A 26,552-nucleotide genomic window follows, 5' to 3' on the forward strand; every position below is an offset into this window, starting at 1 on the left:
CCTCTCAGTCTTCTCTTTTCCAAACTAAACAAACCCAATTCTTTCAGCCTTCCTTCATAGGTCATGTTCTCAAGACCTTTAATCATTCTTGTTGCTCTTCTCTGGACCCTCTCCAATTTCTCCACATCTTTCTTGAAATGCGGTACCCAAAACTGGACACAATACTCCAGTTGAGGCCTAACCAGCACAGAGTAGAGCGGAAGAATGACTTCTCGTGTCTTGCTCACAACACTCCTGTTAATGCATCCCAGAATCATGTTTGCTTTTTTTTGCAACAGCATCACACTGTTGACTCAGATTTAGCTTGTGGTCCACTATAACCCCTAGATCCCTTTCTGCCATACTCCTTCCTAGACAGTCTCTTCCCATTCTGTATGTGTGAAACTGATTGTTCCTTCCTAAGTGGAGCACTTTGCATTTGTCTTTGTTAAACTTCATCCTGTTTACCTCAGACCATTTCTCCAATTTGTCCAGATCATTTTGAATTATGACCCTATCCTCCAAAGCAGTTGCAATCCCTCCCAGTTTGGTATAATCTGCAAACTTAATAAGCATACTTTCTATGCCAATATTTAAGTCGTTGATGAAGCTATTGAACAGAGCCGGTCCCAAAACAGACCCCTGCGGAACCCCACTTGTTATACCTTTCCAGCAGGATTGGGAACCATTAATAACTACTCTCTGAGTACGGTTATCCAGCCAGTTATGCACCCACCTTATAGTAACCCCATCTAAGTTGTATTTGCCTAGTTTATTGATAAGAATATCATGCGAGACCGTATCAAATGCCTTACTAAAGTCTAGGTATACCACATCCACGGCTTCTCCCTTATCCACAAGACTCGTTATCCTATCAAAAAAAGCTATCAGATTGGTTTGACATGATTTGTTCTTTACAAATCCATGCTGGCTATTCCCTATCACCTTACCACCTGCCAAGTGTTTGCAGATGATTTCCTTAATTACTTGCTCCATTACAGGGGTAGGCAACCTATGGCACGTGTGCCGAAGGCGGCACACGAGCTGATTTTCAGTGGCACTCACACTGCCCGGGTCCTGGCCACCGGTCCAGGGGGAGGATCTGCATTTTAATTTAATTTTAAATGAAGCTTCTTAAACATTTTAAAAACCTTATTTACTTTACATACAACAATAGTTTAGTTATATATTATAGACTTATAGAAAGAGACCTTCCTAAAAACGTATGACTGGCACGCGAAACCTTAAATTAGAGTGAATAAATGAAGACTTGGCACATCGCTTCTGAAAGGTGGCCGACCCCTGCTCCATTATCTTCCCTGGCACAGAAGTTAAACTAACTAGTCTGTAGTTTCCTGGGTTGTTTTTATTTCCCTTTTTATAGATGGGCACTATATTTGCCCTTTTCCAGTCTTCTGGAATCTCTCCTGTCTCCCATGATTTTCCAAAGATAATAGCTAGAGGCTCAGATACCTCCTCTATTAGCTCCTTGAGTATTCTAGGGTGCATTTCATCAGGCCCTGGTGACTTGCAGGCATCTAACTTTTCTAAGTGATTTTTAACTTGTTCTTTTTTTATTTTATCTTCTAAACCTACCCCCTTCCCATTAGCATTCACTATGTTAGGCATTCCTTCAGACTTCTCGGTGAAGACCGAAACAAAGAAGTCATTCAGCATCTCTGCCATTTCCAAGTTTCCTGTTACTGTTTTCTCCCTCCTCACTGAGCAGTGGGCCTACCCTGTCCTTGGTCTTCCTCTTGCTTCTAATGTATTGATAAAAAGTCTTCTTGTTTCCCTTTATTCCTGTAGCTAGTTTGAGCTCATTTTGTGCCTTTGCCTTTCTAATCTTGCCCCTGCATTCCTGTGTTGTTTGCCTATATTCATCCTTTGTAATCTGTCCTAGTTTCCATTTTTTATATGACTCCTTTTTATTTTTTAGATCACGCAAGATCTCGTGGTTAAGTCAAGGTGGTCTTTTGCCACATTTTCTATCTTTCCTACCCAGTGGAATAGCTTGCTTTTGGGCCCTTAATAGTGTCCCTTTGAAAAACTGCCAACTCTCCTCAGCTGTTTTTCCCCTCAGTCTTGCTCTACCCTCTGTCAGGATTCCTTCTGGCATTGAGCTGAGCCCTTACAGTAGACATTTCCTCTTAAAAGAGAGGATTCCAACACTCAACCTTGGTGAAACAATCAACTTGTCTGGATCAAAATTTAACTTTTGCAAAATGTTTAAATGACCTGGTGCCTAATCAGTTAATGAGCCTGTCCGTGCAGTACCCTATACAACCAGCTCCCTACACTCTGCAGTTTCAACTTTTAAAAAGGTGCATTCTCAGGTGAAGGAAGAGGAAAGACAGGGATAAACAACGTCAGAGAAAGTACCTTGGTCTTTTATACATCTGCTGCGCTGCACAGAAAAAGGGTTCAAAAAAGAAGTAGGCAAGTTCATGGAGGATAGCTCCATTAATGGCTATTAGCCAGGATGCATAGCGATGGTCCCTAGCCTCTGTTTGCCAGAAGCTGGGAATGGGTGACAGGGGATGGATCACTTGATGATCACCTGTTCTGTTCATTCCCTCTGGACACCTGGCATTGGCCACTGTCAGAAGACAGGATACTGGGATAGATGGACCTTTGGTCTGACCCAGTATGGCTGTTCTTATGATGTCTCAGCTCTTAGAATCAGGGACGAGGGGAGGGAAGAGAGTTAGACAGGGAAAATAAAACAGTTGCCATTCAAAAGCACCTACAATTAAACTGCCATTAGGCAGTGGCACACAGGAAGAATGTGGTTTCCTAACCACAGGTCACAAGACGAACATACAGTATTCTGGGGGAAAAGACAAGCTATCACAGTTCATGTTTATGTGAATCCTGATACCAAATCGCCTCATTCTGCTTGTCTATTTTTAAATGATGACTATTAATGACAAGACCCAGATCTACTCAACATTTTTAAACAATAGATGTGTGGGGGCAGTTCCTCAACTGCTACAGTCCCAACCCCCCAAGCAGGCGGCACATTGGGGAATACCCTGATTTGTAGAGGAGGTTCTGGCTACCACAGAACCATCACGGCCTAACGTAGCCCAGCAGGAGCTGCCATAAAGAATAGCATAATACAATAGAACCTCAGAGTTATGAACACCAGCATTACAAACTGACCAGTTAACCACACATCTCATTTGGAACTGGAAGTACACAATCAGGCAGCAGCAGAGACAAAATAAAAAATAAATTAATAAAAAGCAAATATAGTACAGTACTGTGTTAAACGTAAACTACTAAAAAAATAAAGGGAAAGCAGCATTTTTCTTCTGCAAAGTAAAGTTTCAAAGCTGTATTAAGTCAATGTTCAGTTGTAAACTTTTGAACCATAACGTTTTGGTCAGAGTTACGAACAACCTCCATTCCCAAGGTGTTCGTAATTCTGAGGTTCTACTGTACTGCTTTGCTAGTTTCTCAGAGCCCCTCCTACTTTGCTAATAAATGCCTTTTACTGGGATAGATGGGAGCATACAGCACTGCCTGCTTTTCCTTGCAAAGTGGGATAAGTTTCATAAGAATCAATGAGTGCATTAATGTGGTGTGCAAAACACCATCTACAAGCAGACATACAAAAGAGTGTGGGTCTGGGCCTGTAACTATGCATGAATGTGTCTCAGGGAAACTGTCTCATGTGCAGTTACAAGAGTACAGGCAGAACCTGAAATGGCTGGCTGTAACTCCAAGGTCCCAAGCCCTGGCGAACACACACAGTTAGGGACAAGCCAACACTTACAACCATCTTATTAACATTAAAAACCACAGGGCTAGTTCCTTCCACCACCACTTTGTGATCACATCGATTCTGCCAGTGGTCACATTCCCCCCATCCCACCCCTCCCAGCTGCAGACTCCCAGGCTGGTGGAACGCTTGGTGGGGGACAACAAGGCCAAGCATTTTCTAGAGGTTCAATCCTCAAAGCAACAATCATCATGAGGAAAAAAAGAGCATGCTATTGCCATGGAAACCGCACACAAATACTGTTAACAAATCAAGCAGCCCTGGGAGTGGAGACACTGATCACATTGCAGAGCAGTTATTGGAATTTAGTTTCACAAACAAGAGGGGTTAGGATACTCAGAAGGCCCACAAGGAACATTGACAGCCCAGATGCCTCCACCCCTTCCCAGATTTTACTGGGACCAGGCCAGCTTTTCAACACTGACTCCCTCCCTGTGCAATGTGCACTTGGTGAGAGTGGTGTCTTGTTAAGGAAACCAATTCCTCTTCAATACCTGAGCTGGGGAAGAAGGATAAATTGCACAATTTGGCTAAAATTACTCCTAAATTTGTTCTTTATATAAAATCCTTGTGGACATGGTGCTTTACAGACAAATAAAGCACCAAGGCTCTGCTACCCCGAGAGCTTACTAAGAGTCAAAAACTGATGTTTGTTGCCACTATAGAAAAAAAAAAAAAAAACCCATGTCCTGGTGAAGTGCAGAACCTCAGACTCCTTAGTCCACGAGGGACGGAGTGGAAAAAATGGAATGTGATCATGTAATTCAAAATGGTATTATAATGGATACTCACAAGGAGGGCCAAATTAAGGTAGCAAGGGAAAACTTAATTCTGACATTTCCCAACTTCTGAGTGCTTGACTCTGAAACCTCAATAATGTTCTTTTAACATAGTTGTTTTTTTGGGTGTGTATGTAATAACAGCTAAAATTTTGCTTTTTTTGCTTCTCTTTCCCATTCCCTATAAGAGCCCTTAACTGAATATAAGCAGCACGGCCTGTTGGAGCTCTAAGGAGAATACGATGGAATGGTGTAGTTGAATAACATCAGTCAATGAGAATGCTACACATCCAAAAAACGGCTTCAGATTCTGACAGATTCTGACAAATTTGACAAGAGGAAGAAATTGCCAAGTGCAAGCAGTACACAGTACAGACCCCTCATGCTTATTAAGGTTAGATGATATCAGCAACTAATAAGCATCCGATGCTCTGAAGCACTGATTTTGACAAGTCATCTCAAGCATCTTGCATGACAGCAGGGAATTCCAATAGACTAGCAAAGTCTTACCAATGCAACTGTTACATCAGGATGTTTGCTCCTCCCTAAAGCCTAATTCTCCCATTCCCACAAAAAAATCTCATATTAAAAAAGAGATACTGGACACTGGTAAGCCAGAAGCATGATTTATTTCACAGGTGTGTTGTGAGGCTTAATTTATGTCTGTAAACCCTTTGTGTTGTGCCTCTCCTCTATTGTAAGAGGCTCTCAGTATTATCAATAAGGTCCTCTCTACACTAGCAAGAGTTAGCCAGTATAGCTATATCAGTAAACCCCCGTATTGGAGAGACAGTCAGCATAACTATGTTTACACTAGGGTTTTTGCTGGCATAGCTGTGTTGGTTAGGGTTTGATTTTTTCACACTCCTAACTGACATAGCTATGCTGGCAAAACTTTTAGATGTAATCAAAGCTAAGTGCTGTGTTGCTTGCAAAAACCCGATTAGGTTTGGAAGGATTCAATTTGTATCAGTAAATGTAGATAAAACATTGATTTCACTGTACATACAAACTGACAAAAAATATTTCCACTGATAATCATCAAAATGTACAGATAGACAACGTAACAAAAATTATTCTTGAGAATTTATTAGAGTTTGATTTCAGGCTATTTACTTTATACACTGACATATGATGTCAACAAATTGTGTTTTAATGGTTATGAACCTTTAACTTTTTGACTCTCAACATCGACTGTCATTCAATAATTATTGTCTGACTCCTCCTAATTTCCTACAGCTGTGAAAATTTAAAATTGATAAAAATCTAAAAATGCTTAAAAGTAAACACTAACATTATCAGTCAAAATTATAAAACAAATCCAAATTGAATTCTGCCAAGCCGACGCATGATGAACATGTAGTGCTTCCACACGCCCAACTCTCTGCAAGTTTGTTCAATTTATGCGAACCAAACAAGAACCTTGTCAGAGATAGCCCGAGCTCTGGTGTGGTTTAAGTAGGATCTTCCCAGCACTACAGACAGTTCTATTTGGTTTTGGCAGTGAAATCAGAAGGATCATAAGAATGAAGATAATGCATTTGTCAAGTAAGTGCTGTCAACTGTAATTGCGTGTGTCTCCTTTAACAAAGAATACAGAATACTGACAGTAGTAAATGATTGATTATATATGATTTATACAGCTGGCAGGGACATTAATTCTTGTACAAGGATCTAGTTCATTCATGGTATAGTGCAAGAATCATATTCAGCTTTGCATTGGTCCCAACTATGCCCTCCAAAGCTGCTAAGTATTTTTTTTCTACCCCAGCTTACCCTCCACACTCCCCCCAAGTAATTTAAAACACTAGACAACATCCAATTGTATTAGTTTCCCATAGAAAGGCAGAGCAAGGTGCCTCCCACACCAGGCTTCCCAGTGTCTTGGGTAGCCATCTCTCCCCTTCTCCTAGTCATTTCCAAGCATCATTCTGTGCTGGTTTGGCAGGCCTACAGCCATCAGCAGTAAAGTATTTACATTCTGCTTTTACCCACGATAGTCTTGTTAGAACCATAAACCAAATCATATCGCCTGAGGGCTTGTTAATGGAAGGGAAGGAAGCAAGAACATCTCACAGCATTTCTAATCTTCCCAGAGAAAAAGGAGAAAGAGAGACACAAAGATGAAACCAACATATTAAACCTTCCTGCTCATGCCTGCAATCAAAGGACCACTTCTGCACATGGAAAGGAGTCAGTCAAAGCCCTTCCCATGGCAACAAGGTAACACACAAATTTCTGAGAACTTAGCCAACTTTAACCTCTAACCATTGTCCCACATCTGCACTGAGATTCCACCAGACTTCACTGCAGCTGCAACCTGACAGAAATAAGTCCCAATGCTCCAGTTCCAAATAGCCACTTTTTTTCCAAATTTAAACACTCCTGGTCTCCCACATCCCAAGGAGTCTTTTCTCCAACAGAGATTTCCATATTCCTTCTGGAAAGGACCCTCACCACATCTGTCAGCAGAAGCATAGGGAATTCTAGTACCCACAGCACCAAAGTTATGCACCACAGCTTAGCACTAGGGCAGAGATATATTTCACATCTGTGGCAGATTACAAATTAGCTAAGTATTTCCCCATGCACCCAGTCAGCTCAGGCCCCCGCATGAGACAGTTTCAATCTGGAATCTCAGAGCTCTGATTTCAAAGACTGAAGCTACTACAGTTCAGGGAAGTAAATGATCTTACAATAAAGGAAAGTTGTTTTCCACATGAAGGAAGGTTTCATCCATTATCGCAGCTTAGACAGGTGTATCCTGTTGCCTTCACTGGAAAAATCAAGCTAAACTGTCACTAAAACAAAACTAAAAATTAATCCCCCAGCTACTCTATTATCTGAGCAAATATAAAGTTATTAATAGCAAGTAATTCAATACTGGTGATGCAGTTTTTACCATAAGAATTCTCTATAATCCACAACACAAATACCAGACCTACTCAATATAATACTGTATCACACCTGAAATATTCACTAGGTGTGTATGACAGTGCAGATTAATTTACAGCTGCTACTCTGACCGTAACCTCATCTCAGAAATCGGTCTCTAAAACATACTTGACTGTACAGTAGGAATTGAGGAGGACACTGGCCCAAGGTTTGGGACCTGCTACAGTCACTCCTGGACTAGTGTAAAAAAAATGTTCAAACCAATGTAAGTCTGGCATAATTAAGTATGATATCTTGTGAACCAGCAGGGGTAGAGATAAATGCTTTATCCCACTGGAAAGCTGAGCATTCCCACTTTCACTCAGAAAGTATTTCCTTGACTTGGTAGGATGCAAGATACTGGACCTTTAAAAAAGAATAAAACCACCTGATTCTAATTTCTATCTCGTTTTCCCTCCCCTCCCAACCTACCTGAATTCTGAATGTTAGTGGGTATCCTTAAGCTTCTAGAGCTGGAGATTACCACTTTCTACCATGTGAAAGTTTGGAATCTTAGCTCTCTTTCAAATGGCATACAGCTGGCATATCGTCCTCAGTCTGTGGAATAGGCTGATTTACACTTTTAATTTGGCGCTGGGAGCTTTGTCTCCAAAGCGAGAGCCATGTACTACCCTCAATCCCCAGACGCACTCCTACTGATATCAAAGGTTTGCGCAAAGATCAAGGATAGCATATGGACATTTGGTAGAAACTGTATTTTAACTAGTGAAGTTAATGATTGCCTGCAGCTCATTCAGTGGGAAAACATGATGCTATACACTTTCAGAACCACAGCTGTCCTTGCTCTGTGTTTCTGCATGTTTGTCTTCCTTTCTTCTCCCTGCACATATCCCCTTTTTGGCCTCTCTTCAGTCTGACTGTTTGCAGGGATGGAGATGACCTGAAATGTTATGGGGTCCAACTCCTAGTCGCCCCTGCAGCCACTTGTCATTGCCTCCCTCTGAGCTTCACTTTAGGCCTCTCTCCATTTGTCAGACACCAAACAGTGAGTGCATCTTCTTGTCCCCCCGCCCCAATTCTGAGTTGGAGCAGCAACATTTTTCTTTTGTTCCCTTTCTAGGCCTTTATCAGACCAGCTATCCACTTCTTCTACAGCTATTCTGTGTCTCTCACCCACTTTCTAGCTCTTTTGCACTAAATAAGAAAGCAGCTGGCTGGGGGTGCAGAGGAGAGGCAGTTATATGCTGATGCTCAGTGGAGCCATTTGTCTGGTTAATTCCGATAACAAACAAGACGCTGGCATGCTAACTAGTCATGCGACTCCCAAGCGATTGGTGTCCAACTTCTTAGAGGAACAAGTGGCATTCAACCACCAGAGATTGAGCAACAGGTCTGTGATGCCCTTAGATGTCTAGGGCTGTACATGCCGACAGGCGCAAGTAACATGTTGAATCCCATTCGTGATGGGGATCGGAGATTGCAATTATTCACCATGAACAAGTAATGCCCAGTAAGTGTGGGTCATATGCTCACGTTGATTAAGTCCCTTAAAAAAATAAAAAAGCCTTGACTGGCCAGAGGAGAAACCTGAAAGACTGTTTTTTGCCCTCCCTGTACCTCTGGAGCAGGAGGTAAAAGGTAAAGAAATTCAAAGATATGACTGCCACAGCCACCAGAACTCAAGTGCCCAACGTATAACCCTGAAGTGAGGCGAGGGAAGGATCCTCACAGCATGCTGAGAGTGACTAATGCCCCTATTACTGAGAATGCATTTTACATGAAAGCATGCTCACACATGACGGGCAGCCTGCCAAAGTGGTGCCAGGTTCACCTCTGCTTGTTGTTTCACTGGTCACAGCCTTGATAGTGGGATGGGTCAAGGCTGCAAGACTCCAGCAGGAAAGATGTTCGAAGTGCTGGTTTTGATCCACAACGTCTTTATGTCCTGGCTACCATTTGTGTCCTGGCTACCTTTGAAACTATATTTCCCTTCAAACTCTTACTGAACAGTTATGATCAGTGAGGTCTCTGGAGTGGGTAGTGCCCAGATTTAGCCATCTGGGAGCAAATATTTCTCAATGAGTGGTGCCTGACTCCAGAACTCACTCCTCCCCACCCCACACTTTGTCCAATAGAGGTCAGGTTCGCTGACCTTCAGAGCACATTACAGTGTGTCTGTTTATTCAAGCTATGTGGCAGGGCAGGGAGAAGGGTGAAATAAATAATTAAATGGGAAGAGGTATTTTTGGGGGTGGGAGGAGGCAAGGGAAAGGAGTTCTTTCAGCAGCCCCAACATTTTGTAAGTATAGATGATTTCAGGAATAGATTTTATGCTTTTGTTTTATATGCACTTAGATATATTTATGGTAAGGAAATGATATAATCTGGGGAAAAACACAGTAATAAAGACAAACTAAACGTGCACAAGGGGGCAGTTACATAACGCAGAATTTCCTGAATTTTAAATAATGTTTGAAAGCTCAACCATAACACATTAACAAATTTTTATATAAAAAACCCCCAAAACATAAGGAACAAAACTCTATGAACAGGTGATCAATCAGTTTGTCTGGGAACGTGTTTCTGCAATCAAAGTCATTTGTCTGAATGTGCAATGAAGGATTCAAATGAAGCTGTATGTATTTTAACGTGCAGATCATCAGATACACACAAAGACTGCATGCAGGTCTTTACTGCTATCTATGGCCTTTACAACAAAACAGTTAGTCTTCACTGAAGACAAAATGCACTGCCAATTTGAAAATAAGCCTCCTTTGGTTACCAAAAAGTAACATGTTTAAAAAAAAAATCTCACCACTGAAATTCCAGTTTTTCCTACTGTGATGAAACCACAATACTCAGAAGCAATGTTGTCATTTTTTTCACGGGGGGGGGGGGGGGGGGGAGAGGAGAGAATCACCTTTGGGATAGAAACGAGCCTGAAAAACATTACCTGAAAACTAAATGTGTGATGTGTGTTTGTTTTTATGTGCTTTACATGAAAATGCCTCCTCAAATCAGAACTTTAACATCCCTAGTGCAACACTAATAAAAGGAGAATCTTTTCTAAATAAAATATTTTCAGAGGCTTTTCTTGAAGCAACCACAGGTCTTTAAAAACAGCCCGCTGAGGATCACAACAGTGTGATGGGAGGTACAATATTCCCTTTCTCTAGCAGCATTTGCCAGAGACTGGGTCTCTCACATGGAAGTACAGGAAGAATATTACTAAGTAACCAGACAAGCCCACTGTATGACAGTCTATAACACGTACTTGCAATATCTGACACAGTACTAAATTCCATAGCTCTGAGATTTGCAAGGTGAAGAAAGAATTAGTGCCTGGTGAATTTCATCTCATTCAAGTGGATGTCTTTATTTTTTTTTGGTGATGATGAACTTAAAGTTTGTATTGTTGTTTTCATTACTCCTTTTAAAATAATCTCTTACAGCTCCAAGCTAAAGATCTTCCAGGAGATTCTAAGCTGCAGCATCTCAGCCATCTGTTTCATTTATATTTGTTAATGCAGCTCCTGCTGTTTTCAACTGACAATTTACTCTCTCTTATTCCCCGCACACGGGAAGTCGCCGTACTCACCAAAGTTCCTCTTTAGTCTTAGCCGTCAAATCACGTCTGGTAACAAAAACACACGAACAAGGCTCCTTCCCATCCCACTTTTGCTCTATTAAAGTTATTGAGATTTGGACAGGTTTTTATGCTGTTACTTTACAGTTTCAGATACAATCATGAGGGCAGAGTATGAAAAGGGCAGGAAGGGGAAAGAGCAACACAGCAAAGAGAGAGAAGGAAGAAGAGAATTATACTCCCTCCTACTACAGCACTGCTGCGGGGAGGATGGGGCTGGAAGCCCTCCAAGCTACCCTCACAACCAGTACACCTTCCATACACCATTACCTAATGCTAGTATTCAACCTTTTCAAGCCACTATACCCATTACCCAACTACAGAATTGGCTGTACCATTTGACCACGGCCTTGATCTCCCTTCTCCTGTACGCAGTGATGACCTCCCTCCTCTTCTGCACAACACTAAGATCAGGATCAGTCCAAGAGCCAGTGTACTTTACAGAAGGCATAAGTGAGTGAGAAGTTTGTTGAGGCAGAACACCAGGGCTCAGAATTTTAAGTACCAGTGATTAGGAACCACCATCCTGCTGGGAGATGCTGAGATTATAGCTCTCCCATACTGTTACCTGTGATGCTAACAGACACTCTGGCTAAAGACACAAACTGACCAGCTCCTGGAATAGTGGTTAGCCAGCATGAAATGCAATAAAATGGTAGCACAGGGAGATTTGGCTAGCAGCCACCACCAAGGCCAGTTAATGTCACTACTACATGCCAGGGAGCTCATTAAGCAAGTCTCCAAGACAGCAGGGAGATCTAAGGGCTTACCACTCTGGGAAAGGACATTGGGTTGTAATGCACAACTTAGCACTTAGTGTACACAAGGACTGTCATCTTTTAAAATCATGTGAGCTGGTCATGGCTAACCTCTCCACAGAGTGTTTAATGTGCGGTGTGCTAGCACATGTTATAACATGTCTTTATTTCCCAGCATTGACTAGCCCAACTTGGAAACAGGTATGGACATTAAACACAAAAAGGGCTGCACACAAACCAAACCAAGATGTGTGACCCTGCATCTCCCCTTCTAATACACCCCCTTCTCAGTGATTGTATTAATTACTGCAGTACAAGGCGACATGAGAGGAGCAGGCCCACAGGGCTGGAAACTTTGTGCTGGAACATCCTTTTCAGGTCACAAACACACAGCCCTGAATATCATGCTGATAAGCGGCTGAGGGAGTGCTGGGGAGATATCAGTCAGTCAATCTCTTATCTCTACTGTTCCCTGAAGACAACCTGAAATTACCCCTCAATCTGCTGTTCCAACACCACTGGCTGGAGCTGGCTCCAGCAGCCACGTGGGACCTATTAACTCTTTCATAGTCCTCAGCCCGCTTCTTCTACTAGAATATATTCCTAACCGCCACTGTGTGCTACCTTCTGAATAATGGGTAGACAACGGAGGAGGAGAGCAGAAGGGAATGAGAAAGAAAGGTAATTGAGGAGATTTGGAGGGTGAGTGAGAAAAAAAAACATGAGAAGAGGCTCCAACAGTCTGGCAGTGACACATTACCCTCTCCTACCAAAAACCTCTCCTGGGTGCTTGGTGCTGTGTCTGGATTAGTCTGTGCCTTTACACCAGCCAGCCAGTCATTCCCTCTACATCCAGAGCACAGCTGGCTTCACTTCCTCCCCAGCTTCTGTTCAACATTATACATTTGTGTTTGTACTGTACTCTGCCTTCAGAGAACGGGAGTCACCTACACCTGGGAAGAGCTGGAACACAGATGCAGTTCATACAATGGAGCATGTGTTAGCTCTCTTAATATGTGGGCAATTGTTCCCATCAAACTGTGGATGGATGCGAATCATTACACACAAAGACCAGATTTGCTTTTGAATTTACAGCTAACTAGCACTAAAAACATAGTTATGGGTGCACTCTGGAGCACCAACTGCAGCCTTTCAATGTCCCCTTGAACAGCCCTGGCACAAAGCGTTCCAACTTTCAAGTGCATATTGGACAGGACAGCAAACATTACTTATTGACACCTGCATCACACTCCAGGATGTTATAGTTTCTTTATGTTTTGCAAGAAGGATGCATTATCCAGTGACTCTTCGTTCCAGTCTAAAACGCTATCACTGACTTGCGTGCCATGCCTCAGTTTACCCAGGTGTAAAATGGTGTACACATTTATCTATTTCACAGAGATATTATTATGTATTATGGTAGCATCTAGGACCTCAATCTTACACCAGGAATCCACTGTGCTACACACCATACAAACACAGAACAAAAGGACACTCCCTGTCCCAGTGTGCTTTTTAATGTTCGAGAATTTCTAAAGAACTGCAAAGCATTACTTGTACTCCAAGGCACCTCACAAACGGCAACAGACAAGGGAGAGCAGAGTGTACTATGACCTAATGAGGGAAGGGTGAATTCATCACCATTTCCTAGACTGAGAAAATGATCATGTCAGCAACATGCCAAAACAAAGATCCCAGGAAGAGGGCTGCTCTCATCCTGTCCCTTGCCCCACACCCCCCAATCCAAAATGATCACAGTTACATCCATGTTTCTCTTACCTCGCTGAGCAGCTGTGTGCAGAGTTGGAGGAAGAGCCAGGCTACACTGCACCAAAAGCAGACTGAGCAAAGGGCACTGTGCACCTGCCGAGAGGAAGAACAGCTTAGTTTAACATACTGATGTCAGGTACAGTGGGGCAGTGATGTTTTCCAGAACAGACACATCCTGTGGCATCTGTGTTTACCAATTTGCTATTGCCCAGCCTGACTGCAAGGAATTAAATGAAAATAGGCTGTTACAGGGAAACAAACAGGAATCAAAACAATTACAGCTATGAGGTACCTGAAGGGAACAATAGGAGAGCTAGAGAGGAAGGCAGGTGAGTGGGCAGCAGCTGGAAATGAGCCTCTGACAGAAAGAGAGAATTCTGCAGGGTCTGTCTCCCCCAAGAGCAGGGCATCTGGAACTCACCCAAAACTGGCAAGGAAAGGTTGAAGTTTAGGCCTGACACAGATATACAGGCCTTTTGTTGTTTTATCCCTTTTTTTCCTGCTTGCTACATTCACCTTCGGGTAAATAAATACTATTTTGTTTGAAGAAGCTGGTTTTGAGTTACTTCCATCCGCCACTGGGCCCAGAGGAAAAGGGCTAACAGGTGCTAAACACAGGTGGGCCAGTCATGTTACTACATTTGGTAAATGGGGTGTGTGGAGGGGGGCGGCGCAGCCCAGAAATTCAGTCTAAGAATGGCACGGACCACGTGGCATGTGATCCCACCCAGAGAGGGGTGAAGCTGTACTCCAGAAGCTATATTCAAAAGGAGTCTAAAGCACAGCTTGACCTGTCACTGTGACAGTAGCGTTTTATAATGTGGTCACTGCAAACCTCATCATAACGTGGGTATCAGTGACATGGCAAAGCCACACACAGGAAACAAAACCTGCAAGGTAAGAGGAAAACCAACTGTTTGCCACTGACAGGCTCATTTTCCTCTCTGTCATCTGCTGAGGAGGCAGGGTCTCAACAACAGTAGGCCTAAACTGTCAGTCCTGCATTGCTCCCTGTCTAGTCTCCTCTTGCTAGAGCACACTGTGATAAGCCCAGCCTTCACGCACACTTCTTCAGGAACCATTTCCTCTTCACTCAACAACAAAAACTTTTCAAAATCACAATTTCAGGAGGTAAAAAAAAAAAAAATCCTGAAATATTCTGGTGGGGAGAAACCTCAACATAGCTGTCTTTTCCACAAAATACCCCTGGCAACCTACTCTACAGCACATGAAAACTGTAGGCCTGCTGAGCCCAGAAGTGGAAAATAAAGAAGCACTCTATAGTTCATAGTAGAGAGAGATGTCTATATACAAAGAAGAGAGACATCAAACAGAATTGAGTCTGTCCCAAGAAGAAAGCTGTTATTCAAGCATAGGTGAAGTCTGCAGCAGAGCCCAGTACAGGATTATTTGCCTTCTCTCAATTTTCTCTAACAAACATTCTGAGCACTGAGCATCCCTGGAGGAAAAGTCTGACCCAAATACTTTATTTTGAGCTTGGCCAGACTGCACATTGTGCAGTCTGCCTATGTGCTAGGTCAGAGGTCCAAAAAGAACAGGATCTTGTTCTCTCCCACATCCTCTTTGCAGCCCTTGAGATCCTCTCTTCTGACACTTGAATCATGTGCAAGGGAACCAGGCTCCTGTTCACTGCCCTGCATCCCCAGGCACTCCCTAAAAGATTCCCCAGCAAAAGAGAAATTGAAAGTGGTGCTCAGGGATCTATTCTCAAGGATTTTATTAGGATCTGACTCTCTAGACTCAAAAACAGCCCCCAAAAGTAATATACTTAGTTAAGCATGGTAGTCAATGTATGCACAACACAAAGCACTACAGTATTTAGTACTTACTGGCCTGGATCTTAGCCCTGAGCTCCTTTGAGCTAGTAACCAAGCTTCCCAAAAACATCTACAGTATTTCACTTTGATTATATGAAGCTATATTCTTCAGTTGATTCCAGACACCACTCACATCCATCAGACAGAGAATTCTCCTTATTCACTCTACTTGTTACAAGTCAACATTTATTATTAATTTAAACATGTTTAAAATGCACCAATCGCGCCAGGTGCATGGATTTTGAATTAAAGGCAGGTGCTGCTGCTTGCAGCTGATAAGACCTACTGTTAATGGTATCCAGTAATATTTGCATCATGCAACAAATCCATGAGTTTTGAACAACAGACACAATTACTAGATAAAGTGCATATAACTGTGGAGATGGGACAAGAAACCTTGTGCTTTAGCTCCAAAACCACCCCCACTTCCCCTTGAGCTAAGAGAGAACTCGGCCTATACTCTCTTGAGATCAACTGCCAGGAAACAGTGTCATTTGCAAAAGCCAGTGCGCTACACTGAGATAATACACTGAGGGAAGCAGTGGGTTCTTGGCAATCTATGCTGCTTGGCCTGGCCTTCTTTTGGAAGATAATACTCTGTGCTTATTCAAGGATCTCAAAGCATTTTACGAAGGGTGGGTAATTATCCTCATTCTACAGATGGAGAAACAGAAAATTAAATTACTTGCCCACAGTTGCACAGCAAATCAGCAGCCAACCTGGGATTAGACTTCAGGAGGCTCAGTCCACTAGATCATATTACCCTTATTGTGCTTATAGGGAAGAATTCTGCTCTTAGATCCACTGAAGTCCATGTGAGTTGCACGAATGTATCTGAGAGCCAAATCTGGTCTTAAATCTAAAGTAATACTGTGCTGATGGGCTATTGCCTTTAGACAGACTTCCTTGTAGGCTTGACTAGACCCCAACATGTCGGCAAGAGATTTTTAGAACAAAATCCCTGAACAACAGTGAAATATGACAGATTTTTCCAGGAGCTCTGTTTGCACCTTCTTATCCACACTATAATCCCTTTCTGCCATCAAATAATGGCAGATATTGTTTGGGATGGATGTAAAATTGAGTTAGTTTGAGCATCCCTTCCCAAACAGCCCTTCTTCTCCATTCCTCCAAAAACAGAACAGAAAGCCAATTCCACCACTGAGGGAAAACAGTATACAACCAGCCAGAGATAACCATATTTCTGAAGGAGGGTGTCAAATGCCACTTCTTTGGAATGAGACTAAAGGATAGGATTTCACAGTAACAAAGCTGAAATAGCCAGCAGCTGGCCTTGAGGCGTATACTCCTCAGCTGCATCCGATTACGATGGGCGTCCCTCACGTTGCACCCAAATCTGATTCCATCCCATCCGAGCCTGCTATTCTCAGTCTTCACGGTAAATAGACATCAAACACTGACTCAGGAAACTGAGGTTAGAGGGAACAGTATTTATGTTAACGGGATTAATCCCACATCTCGTCACGCTTCCTCTGTTATGTTTTGTTTTATAGTGCCTCATTTTGATTTTGTGTTCCAGATCCAGGCTAGGGCAGGCTGAGAGCTACACAGGCAGAAGGCATATAGCTCTGCATAATGTAAAATGAACTATGGGCAAAGAGCCAGAACCCCTAGCTTCCACAGAAATAGAGATATTACACACGCAGACTGAGTATCCCCCAGATTTGGGCACAGGGAGCGTGTCCGAGACACTGACCAAGGGGAGTGAAATCATGAAGTGAGCGAGGTGGGGAACCCAGGTGATGGATGCATTAGAATGACTGGAGAGGAGTTGATGGACAAATGCAAATACAAACCTTTAACTGCTGAGCAAATCAGCCCGGCTCACTTGTGCATTTGTCTTTTTGCAGCAAGCAGTCACATGGCTTAACCAATTAGTTGAATCTTCCCCATCCTGTGAGAGCTGTATCTCAGTAATTCAGTACATTGGAGCTTTGAACTAGAAGCCACTTGGTTTGCAGGGCAGCTGCTCTAGCAGGTGAAGTGAATCGAGCCCCTGCTGTGCTGAGCTAGTGGAGAAACACATCTTGTCTCAGCTGGAAATTGCTCTTATACACAGGCCTCTCAACACACTAGAAAAATAACCTAAACCAGCATTTCTCAAATGCGGCCACTGTGGCCGCATGCAGCCACCAGGGGCTTTTCTTGTGGCCACAGCCTCCTGGGTGGTGATGGGGGACGGTAGCAAATCAGCCTCTCCTCCCCCAGCAGGGACAGATCCCTGCCCCCTTCTGGAGCCACAAACATTGTAGGAGCAGGCAACTAGTGTGAGTTCCCCACTTTCCCAGTGGTGGTAGGGCTAGGGCTTCGGGTTTCAGCCCTGGGGTGGTGGGTGGCAGGCTCTGGCCGTGTGGCAGTGGGTTCCGTCCCCCAGCCGCAGGGCTTCAAGCTCCAGCCCCGGCCTTACCCCCGCATCGTCGCTGGCCCTCTCTGCCTCCCTACCCACCTCCCCATCTAGGGCTTAATCGGTCCCCCAGCTTGCTGGGGCTGAATAAGTCTGCTGTGAAAAGTGATATTAACAAATACCACTTTTCACAGTAGCAGATTTACTAGGTAACAAGTCTTTAAAAAAAAAAAAAAAAAAAAAAAAGGCAAAACAAAAAATAAGCAAAGCACCTTATTTGTGTTTCTCTATAGGTCCAGTAAAGAATAGAGACAACTGTACATTATTTTTATTATTGAATCTGGGGGGAAAAAAAGCCTACTTAAATAAAGGACAATGATTTAGACATATATATGTGCATATGTATTTGTTTTTCCTAAAATTAAAGTATTTTAGGAAAAACTATCAGAGCAACCGCCAGCAAGAGGTGGTGGCCATACTCCGAGGCCACCAAAAAATTTGTTGTGAGAACCTATGACCGAAACTCTTGTTTTGAATCACAGCTTTTAGGCTCTGCATAGAGATACAGCCACTGAAATCCCAATTATCCTCCCCAGTGTTGATTTAATTATATGCCTGTAATTGAGTTTATTCTGTACAGGAGACAAAAGGTGAAGATATTCCAGTCAATGACACCTGAGATAAGGAAATGAGCAAATGGAGAAAGCAGTGATAGGTCTTCACATTCAGACCTGCCAATATTACCGTACATATATAGGGTTTAAAAAAAATCCACTTGAGGAGGGCTGGTAGGAGGCTTTGCCAAACACTAAGTTAAAATAAATGAAATTTCTAGACCTTAAGGTTATGAAGACAACTTGCCAAATGTAAACCAATGCAGACAATGTCTTCCTAAGTCTGCAGAAAGGACCGCTCCAGTGGCTTGCTGCTCAGGGCTTGTCCAAGCTGCAGCAGTGGAAACCAAACTAATCTAGTCCATTATCACTGCTGCTATTAAGAACTTGTGGGCAAAAGTGAAACTGAGGAGAGTCAGGTCAGTTTCATTTTGCTGCCCCTTCGGAAAACTCTTGGCAGTAACAGAGGAAAAGGGAGAAAGGCATTCTGCACCCTGCCTAGCAGATGTTGGGTAAATTTTTCGAGCTCTGCATATTATATCACTGTATATCTGCTGGGGTCTTCAAACTGCATTGTCCCCCTCCAAAAATAGCATTTATTTGTAGAACTACTCATCCTGATCCAGGTCTAACACATCTCAAGAGGGGTGTAACAGGAAGGATTCCATTTATACAAGGACCCTTGAGCTCTGCAGCAAACTTCCCAGGTCCCTCTGGCGCTCTATTGCAGCAGGCACAGCAGAGATTCAGCCGTAGCATCAGATAAATTCAAAGATGAAATCCAGAAAAATCTTCCACATGAAAGTGAACTACAGTCAGTTTGGCATTCCTTACATTCATTTTGATCTTCAAATCAAACTTATTTTACATGGCACTCAGATTTCCAATGCACTGCAGATGTTTGTACTGGCTAGGCATAAATACATTGTAGAAGCTGTTTGAGTGGTTGGGGAGAGGTTCGAAGGTCTAGGCAGCTTCAGTGGAGACAGTTTGGGTTTCTGGCACCCAGAAGACACAGGAAGTAGCCAGAACATGGTCAGACAGCTTATGGCAATAAGTAGGAGGTGCATCTCCTCATTTCCTCCTCCCTCGGGGCAGGGATTGAAGAGCTGACCTGAAATATCCCTTGTGGTCTTGAATTCCTAACAAACACAATTAAAACAACCTCAACCAAAATAAAACAAAGACATAATTTTCCATATGGGAAGAGGATGAGGGAAACAAAGGTCCCCTGTGACAGATATTAGCCATGTGACTAAATGAACTTCTGGAACAGGCTCAGATACTCTGGTGATGAGGGCAGTGTAAGAACCTGTATAGAATAGAGCAGTTTTACCCCAGAAATTCTTGATAGCAATCAGCTATCACATTGCCACTCCCACACCCAACAGTGATGAATGCCCATAGCTGAATGTTTCCATTAGCTAACAGCAATGAAACCGTTAAAGCTAACATCAAATTGTCATTAAGTTTCAGAGTTAACAATTCAATTAAGTTGTATGGTGGGGGGTGAGTTCACACCCCAGCTGCTTCAGGATGTTTGCAGACTCAGGAAGATAACATTGCCGTCACACAGTTCACATATGGAAGATTTTTTTCACAAGCATAAGGACTAGAAACATAACTTTTTTTAAAAAAATGTTAAGGTTATATTTGGAAACATAGTTTTAAGCAAACGGTGAATTCTGCAGGAAATTCCACAGCTACAGAATACATGGAGCTCTGTAAGAACAATGGCTATGGGGAGCTCGGGTTACTACAGCCGTTGTCAGCAAGAGTAGAATCAGCACAAAAAACGGCACAGGAGCAATGAGTGAGGGAACTGTAGGGAATGGGTAGGGCAATGATTGGAGCATAGTGTCCACTACTTGAGTGCTAGTTTCTAAAGACAGGAGTTATTCCTGGGAGTGGCGTAGAAGTGCCACCCATGGAGATTAATAGCGCTAACCAAAATATATACAGAAAAAGGCCTTTAATCTTGGAACCTATAAAAAAGCCTGAGTGACAGAGCTGCTAGAGCAGACAAGAATCTTAAATCAGTAGGCAGTTAAAATTTTTATCTGTGAATAATTTAATTGAAGGCCGGATGGAAGGAAGCTGACAAGCACCAGTGGAAGAGCAGAACCTGAGAAGTTCCAGCCACAAGGGAAAGTCAGACTGATTCCCAGCAGGTAAAGGATCAGAAAGGGTGGTTCTTTGTGTGTGTGTGGGCCGGGGAAGGAAGAAACTTTGGTGACTCAACTGAAGCCACATATACTTGTCTAGAGAATAATGAGAAGATGCTTTTAAGTGTATTCAGATGCTGTAATCCAAGTCAGGAATGCCCAGGAAAACTTTTGACAGCACCCGAGATTATTAGTAATCATAAAAACCCCACAGGGGAGCAGAGGAGAAAAAGAGGTGGGCATTTAATCTTGTGAAAGTTCAGGAACAGATGGGCACCCATCCTCTTCCATACAGAAAGAAATATCAAAATCAAAACAGCAGCAGACCTTACAGAAGAAATTTGAATGCACAACCCAAGCCTCAGGTCTGATATCGTCTCAGCTTCCTTCAGCACCAGGTTGAAACAGATGCCCTCCCTTCCCCCACACCTCTTATAAATGGAAACATAAGGCTAAGAATCTGTTCAGAAGCTAATCCTCATCTCCAATATCATGCTGTGTCCCACTGGACCTCTATCCCTCCTTTCTTACTCGATCACTTTCTTTCAACTCCATCTGACACAGCTGGTGAATTTAGGGTAAAGGGGCATTATCCCTTCTGATGATCGAGGATCCATGTGGGTAACCAGGGTACATAATGTTTGCATGGGTCTGGGGTATCCCTGAGAAGCTTAGAGAGCGCACAAATGTTATGGTCTATAGAGCAAACTCATTAAAGAATAAGAGTGGTATAATCATACATATACTTATTTTATTTATTTAATATACATATATATACACATACACACACACCCCTCTGATGTGCTCATTAAAAATTCCCTTTCCACACCCCAACAGGCGGAACCATTACCATATTAGCATTTTGGAAAACACTGGCACAACAGCAAAAGCAGCCTCACAGTAGGAAATCTCCAGCAGGGAGACAACAATCCAACAACAAACAGGACATGCAGTAACAAGGAGAAGTGAACTCTGAGCTGTTAGGACGGATGCAAAAGCCCGTGGTGGTGTGGGACGATGTACTTGTCTAACAACCCCAAGCACAGGCAGAGGCTTCAGAGCAGTGAAAGAGAGTTTATGTTACCTTGAAGCAGAATCATTTGTCCATCTAATACTTCAGAAAGGATGGGGAGGGGAGGAGGAACAGAGATAATTCTGGCCTGGATCTCCACCAGGAATACACAGCAGCTGCTAAGTACCAAAACAGATTTTCACCTGTGGCCTACACTAGAATTCAAACTTTGATGTCCAGAGGTGTATATGGCTAGCAACAGAATTCATATCCAAATACACTAGTACAGGGAGCATCACTTCCAGCTACAGCAGAGCAAATAGTGGTGAGCTAGTCAATGAACCAAAATTCAAGATTTAGTCCATCATACTTGCAAGCCCATTCAGTTTAACAATGGGGTTAAACAAAATTTTGCTCATATAAATTATTATGAACAAAATAAATCAGAAACATCTTAATTTCCCTTTGGAAGGAAGCAGAAATACCAGGAGACTAAGGTGCTGGAGCAGCAATCAGAAAAAGAGAATGCAAAAATATTCAACACAACGCAGTTTGTCAAACCACCAAGAGGCTAAAATGTTTTGTATCAGGGTTTCAGCAAGAATTTCACAAAAACAGACATTTTTCCAAACAAGCACCTGTTTAGGAACTATTTCGAACTGGAAAAACGCCTGCATTTCATTTAAAAAGCCACAGATATTTACCCACCTCTACATCCAGCCTTTGACTGCAGCAAGAGCCATAGACAGCACAACAGCGCGGGGGCACACTCCCAGCACTCAAGTGCAGAGTGTACTTCAAAACATTAACAGGGATGTCCTTCAAATGTACACCCCCCGTTACCCTGAACCCTCACAAATCTGCTGTTATCTCACATCAGAAGCGATAAATCATCACAGGGAAAATGTTTTCTGTATGATTCTGTAACACCGTCATTTGAAGCTTTCTGCCCCTATCATTTTTTATCCTGCATTTTGGCCATGTCCCCTACACCACATCTCACATCTGGGCCTCAGCAGTTGGAGGTATGTGCAGCAAAATCCACAATCCAACACTATTCTGTTGGGAGGAACTGTACAAATTTGATAGTAAACAATCTCTGCTCAGGACCCTGTCAGACAACATGGCATTAATGCTGTGAGGAGACTGTCAACACAGATAGGGGCAGCTGTCATTACAGTCACACACACACTCCTGGCAAACTTCACCGTTGCAGCCAGGAAACATGGCAAGTCAGACGGCAACAAAGAAATGCCACTTTTTGTATGATGAAGCCTACATGAGCTATCTGAGAAAGCGTGAGTTTGGACTACAGTATTCATTGCGAAGAGTTCCTTACCTTTTCCTTCAATTCGCAGAGGTTACATCACCCCTTGAAACACAGCCACAAGCAAAGGCAAGACTTGCATATGAATCTTCCTTTCTCTGGGTGTTTTGGAGAAAGTGGGTGGGGAGAAGGGGGAGCATGCACTCAAGTGAGCATTCATGCTTCAGCCAGCTTGAGGATGAGGCTCTGCAGCAAAGTCCTTAAGACCTTCTCACGGCTGCTGATCTCATCCAAGAAACTGAAAGAGCATCTCAGCAGGACACTGCCAGCCTCCCTTTCAGATCCCTCTTCCTAATGGCCATTCTCTGGCAAGCAAAATGTCAAGAACCAGGCGGGGGCGGTGTTTGGAGAAGGAGGGAGGTGGAGGGATAAGAGATTCTCACCATCCATCAACCTCAAAACCTATTCAGCCGACAACTTGAATGGAGCCAGCATTTCATTCTCCATGGTAACAAGAGATGGAAGGAAGAGGGAAAAAGAGAGAGACAGACAGAGGGGGCAAGTTAAGAGCAGGCCTGGCAGAAACTGATGTGGAAGAAGCTGGGAGAGTTCTAAACCTTGCCATTTCTCTTTGCTGTGCAAGTTGCATAGGGAAGAAGGAAAAGCCCTTTTCCTGCCCTCTCAGCCTCCTCCATGTGGTAAGTTGTCATAAGATCAGGGTGAGATGTCTTTGCTGCAAGCAGAGTGAAGGGGGAATGGAAATCACTCACTCTGCTATATCCATCCTAAGAAGACGGAATGACTCCTCCATGAGTGGAGCTGGGAGAAGCATCACCATTACTAAGGCTGATGCAGCCATCCCTAGATCGGGGCATGGCTACCCCACAGCAAGCAAAATGGAGGAGGGAGACGGAACTGTTATTCCCTGGACAATGCTTGATTTATAATGAACCACTAATGCAATTACAATCTGTGTGCCAACCCAGCCCTTCTGCACCCCCAAATGGGAGGGGGCCAGAGTCACCCCTGATTGCCTGCCTCCCCCATCCCTTTTCCTCTCTCATCTCACACATGGATGTACATTTATAATTTTACTGCTACAAACTGAATACCCTGGAAGCACAGAAGCCTGGTGTCTCTCTCTCTCCCCTGCCTCCTCCCCAAAGTGCACTGAAATGAAGTCACATATTTAAAATCCAGGCATCACCTTTCCCAACCTCTGGGAGCCCTGGGTAATTCAGCACTCATTAACATTTCAGACCTGGCCCTTCTTCCGAACTTTCTTTCCTATTTTACATTCATAACTCGAGCTGTCACAGCCAGAACATGCACAACGGGGAAATTACATTTGGATTCGAGCGGGTTTGTGTTGCAAGCTGGCCCCATGCAGCTACTGAAAGAGTCTCAGCTAAAGCATTTATGCAAGATAACCAAACAAAGGAATGAAAAGCCCAGCAAATCCTCGCCGCTGTCGCCCCTGTCTTATTCCTTTTTGAATTCCTGCCACAGATTTTTCTTGAAGGACACGTTTAAACTCCCCTCCTCCCCCCATCCCCAATCTCACCCCATCAGTGCTCAGACTCGCAATTCCTGGTTTGTTCCGGCCCACGATATTGTATGCGGGAAAGACTGTTGCATGATACTTCTCAATAGCCCTGTCTATACACTCAGCTTTTTGTTAAAGGTGACCCTGGGCTGAATTCTCCCAATAGCCCTCATAGCACATGTATTTTAAAATCATCTTAAAGAAAAAAAAAAATCAGCACAACTTTTCTTCTGTTTCTTATTCCTCCTTGAAGTTTGCTTTTTGAAAACACCCTTTCCTCCTCAGCTTCCTATAGCTTGTGTAACTTGGTTTCTGCAAAATTATGACATCACAACCATCATGGACATGTTAACACCCATCTTTCCCACCCAAACACAGACTTTATTCATTCACGATTTCAAAAACAGTCATATTACTCTGCCATATGGTTTTGCAGGCCATGCATCTGCCACTGAAAGTAGATGCCAACCTAAGAGAAAACAGGCTTCATTTTCACCATCACCTTCCAAGTTTCAGAACAGTCTGAACTGCAAACAACAAAATGGCAACCTATGAGGGAACACCCCAGGGTCGCTTCCCTTCTCCTCCTCTCCTGAGGCAGCCAGCTACAGTATCATTCAACTCATCCTCCTGGTAGGCTGCTATCCCCCTGCCTCCTCAGCCAGCATGGAGCATCCGCGCACCTTTTGATGTGTGCACCAGGGGCTTGCTTTTGCTGAGCATATGAAAGAGGGTGAGGGGAATGGGACTGGGAGTGTGGGCACTGGAGTCACATCTGTGTGAACAGGGACTACCAAAGAATCGTTAGAAAGATATTAATCTCCTAAATATCAGACTTGCAAGGAATAGTTCTGAATTGCATTCATACAACCAAACTGAACTTTAGTTCCCTTCCCCTCATTTGAGTTCCTCTCAGAAGATATCTCTGTCCTCCCCCTTCACCCAGCTGCCCACCTCCACCAAGGTGACTGTTCTTCTAAAAAGAACAATTTGTTTTGAAAAATAAAATGGGGAACAACAATTGTATAACAAACAAGAGCTTTGTTATTGAAGCACAAAAGGGAAGACAATATTTCCGCCAGTTGTGACAAAGCAGGATCTCTCCCAGCACTAACTGCACATTGAGTTTCACCTTGATCCTCTTGAAGAGGGTTTGAAAGCATTATTGTTTATCTGTAGTTTGGAGAGAGGATTTGCTTTCTCCGTGAAGTGGGTTCCAATGTACTTCAAAGACTTGCCACCTGCTAATATGATCCTTTTTTCTCGCTGTGATCCGAAAACAATATCGGGGCAAAAGGAAAGCCTGTCCACACCCTCTCCAATGGCACGCTTTAAGAAGAGGGAAGACGCTAACCATGTCACCAACCTATGGAAATGTGCCGTGAAAAAGCATTCAAAGGGCAAACAGCTCCTCCAAATAGGTACTGTCCCCTCTCCCCCTCCATGATTCTTCTTACCCTGTAACTGATTACAGCAGCCAGGGGAAGGGGCTGTGGACTTTTCCAAGATCCAAATCCTATTTGTCAGAGAGAATCTATTGTTAACAGACTGAAGCTAGCATAGTACGGAATAAGGATCCCCCCCACCCCCCAAAAAAGGATGATCTCCCAGTACTGTAGTGGGTGGGAGAAGCCCATGCAGAGTCAAGGTCTCATTCAATTACCAAATGCAAGTACAATACAGCTGAAATATCTCAATGGGATATTACAGGAAAAACCAAAATACAGCACTGCTATACACTAACTTAGAAAGAAGATGAGACTTCGGTTCCATCAAGTTTGGTGGTCTCTGTGCAGTTCCCACATTACAAAAGCTATGATTGCAGCAACAACTAATTAGCAGAGAGTTGGGGCAGGGCAAGCCACACGAGTGGGTGGGGCACTATGGAAAGGCTATCCATTCTGCACCTGGTCTGTGAACAAACAATTTTAGTCTCCAGAGCACTATCCAGCACTAAAGTCATTTACAATGAAAAAAAGCAAACTTCCACTACAACAAAAAGACCATTCACCTCTACTGAAAAAGTCAACAAGTCAGGTAGCTGTGTCAAGCCTCTGCCATGTTTTATCGTTGGCGCATTTAGTGTGTAACAAGGGTCATGGATCCAAAGAGAACCACCCTCAGTCTTGGC

General features: G+C 43.3%; 1 protein-coding gene across 21 annotated transcripts in view; it reads right to left on the minus strand.

Annotated features, from left to right (window-relative positions):
- The window catches only part of NDST2 (N-deacetylase and N-sulfotransferase 2), a 242,065-nt gene that overhangs the window by 139,094 nt on the left and 76,419 nt on the right, over nt 1–26,552 (minus strand). For 6 of the 21 annotated variants that reach the window (XM_042850136.2, XM_065551499.1, XM_042850135.2 and 3 more), the window contains exon 3: nt 13,624–13,707. The exons of 5 other annotated variants lie outside the window; for them this stretch is intronic. The gene's annotated coding sequence lies outside the window, so the exon portion shown is untranslated. Of the gene's footprint in view, nt 1–7,911; nt 8,162–13,623; nt 13,708–22,947; nt 23,187–26,552 lie in introns of those variants that run through there. 10 more of the 21 variants (XM_065551506.1, XM_065551502.1, XM_065551507.1 and 7 more) reach the window with 5 other exon arrangements.

Source organism: Chrysemys picta, chromosome 7 (genome assembly GCF_011386835.1).
Source record: "Chrysemys picta bellii isolate R12L10 chromosome 7, ASM1138683v2, whole genome shotgun sequence".
Lineage (NCBI taxonomy): Eukaryota > Metazoa > Chordata > Testudines > Emydidae > Chrysemys > Chrysemys picta.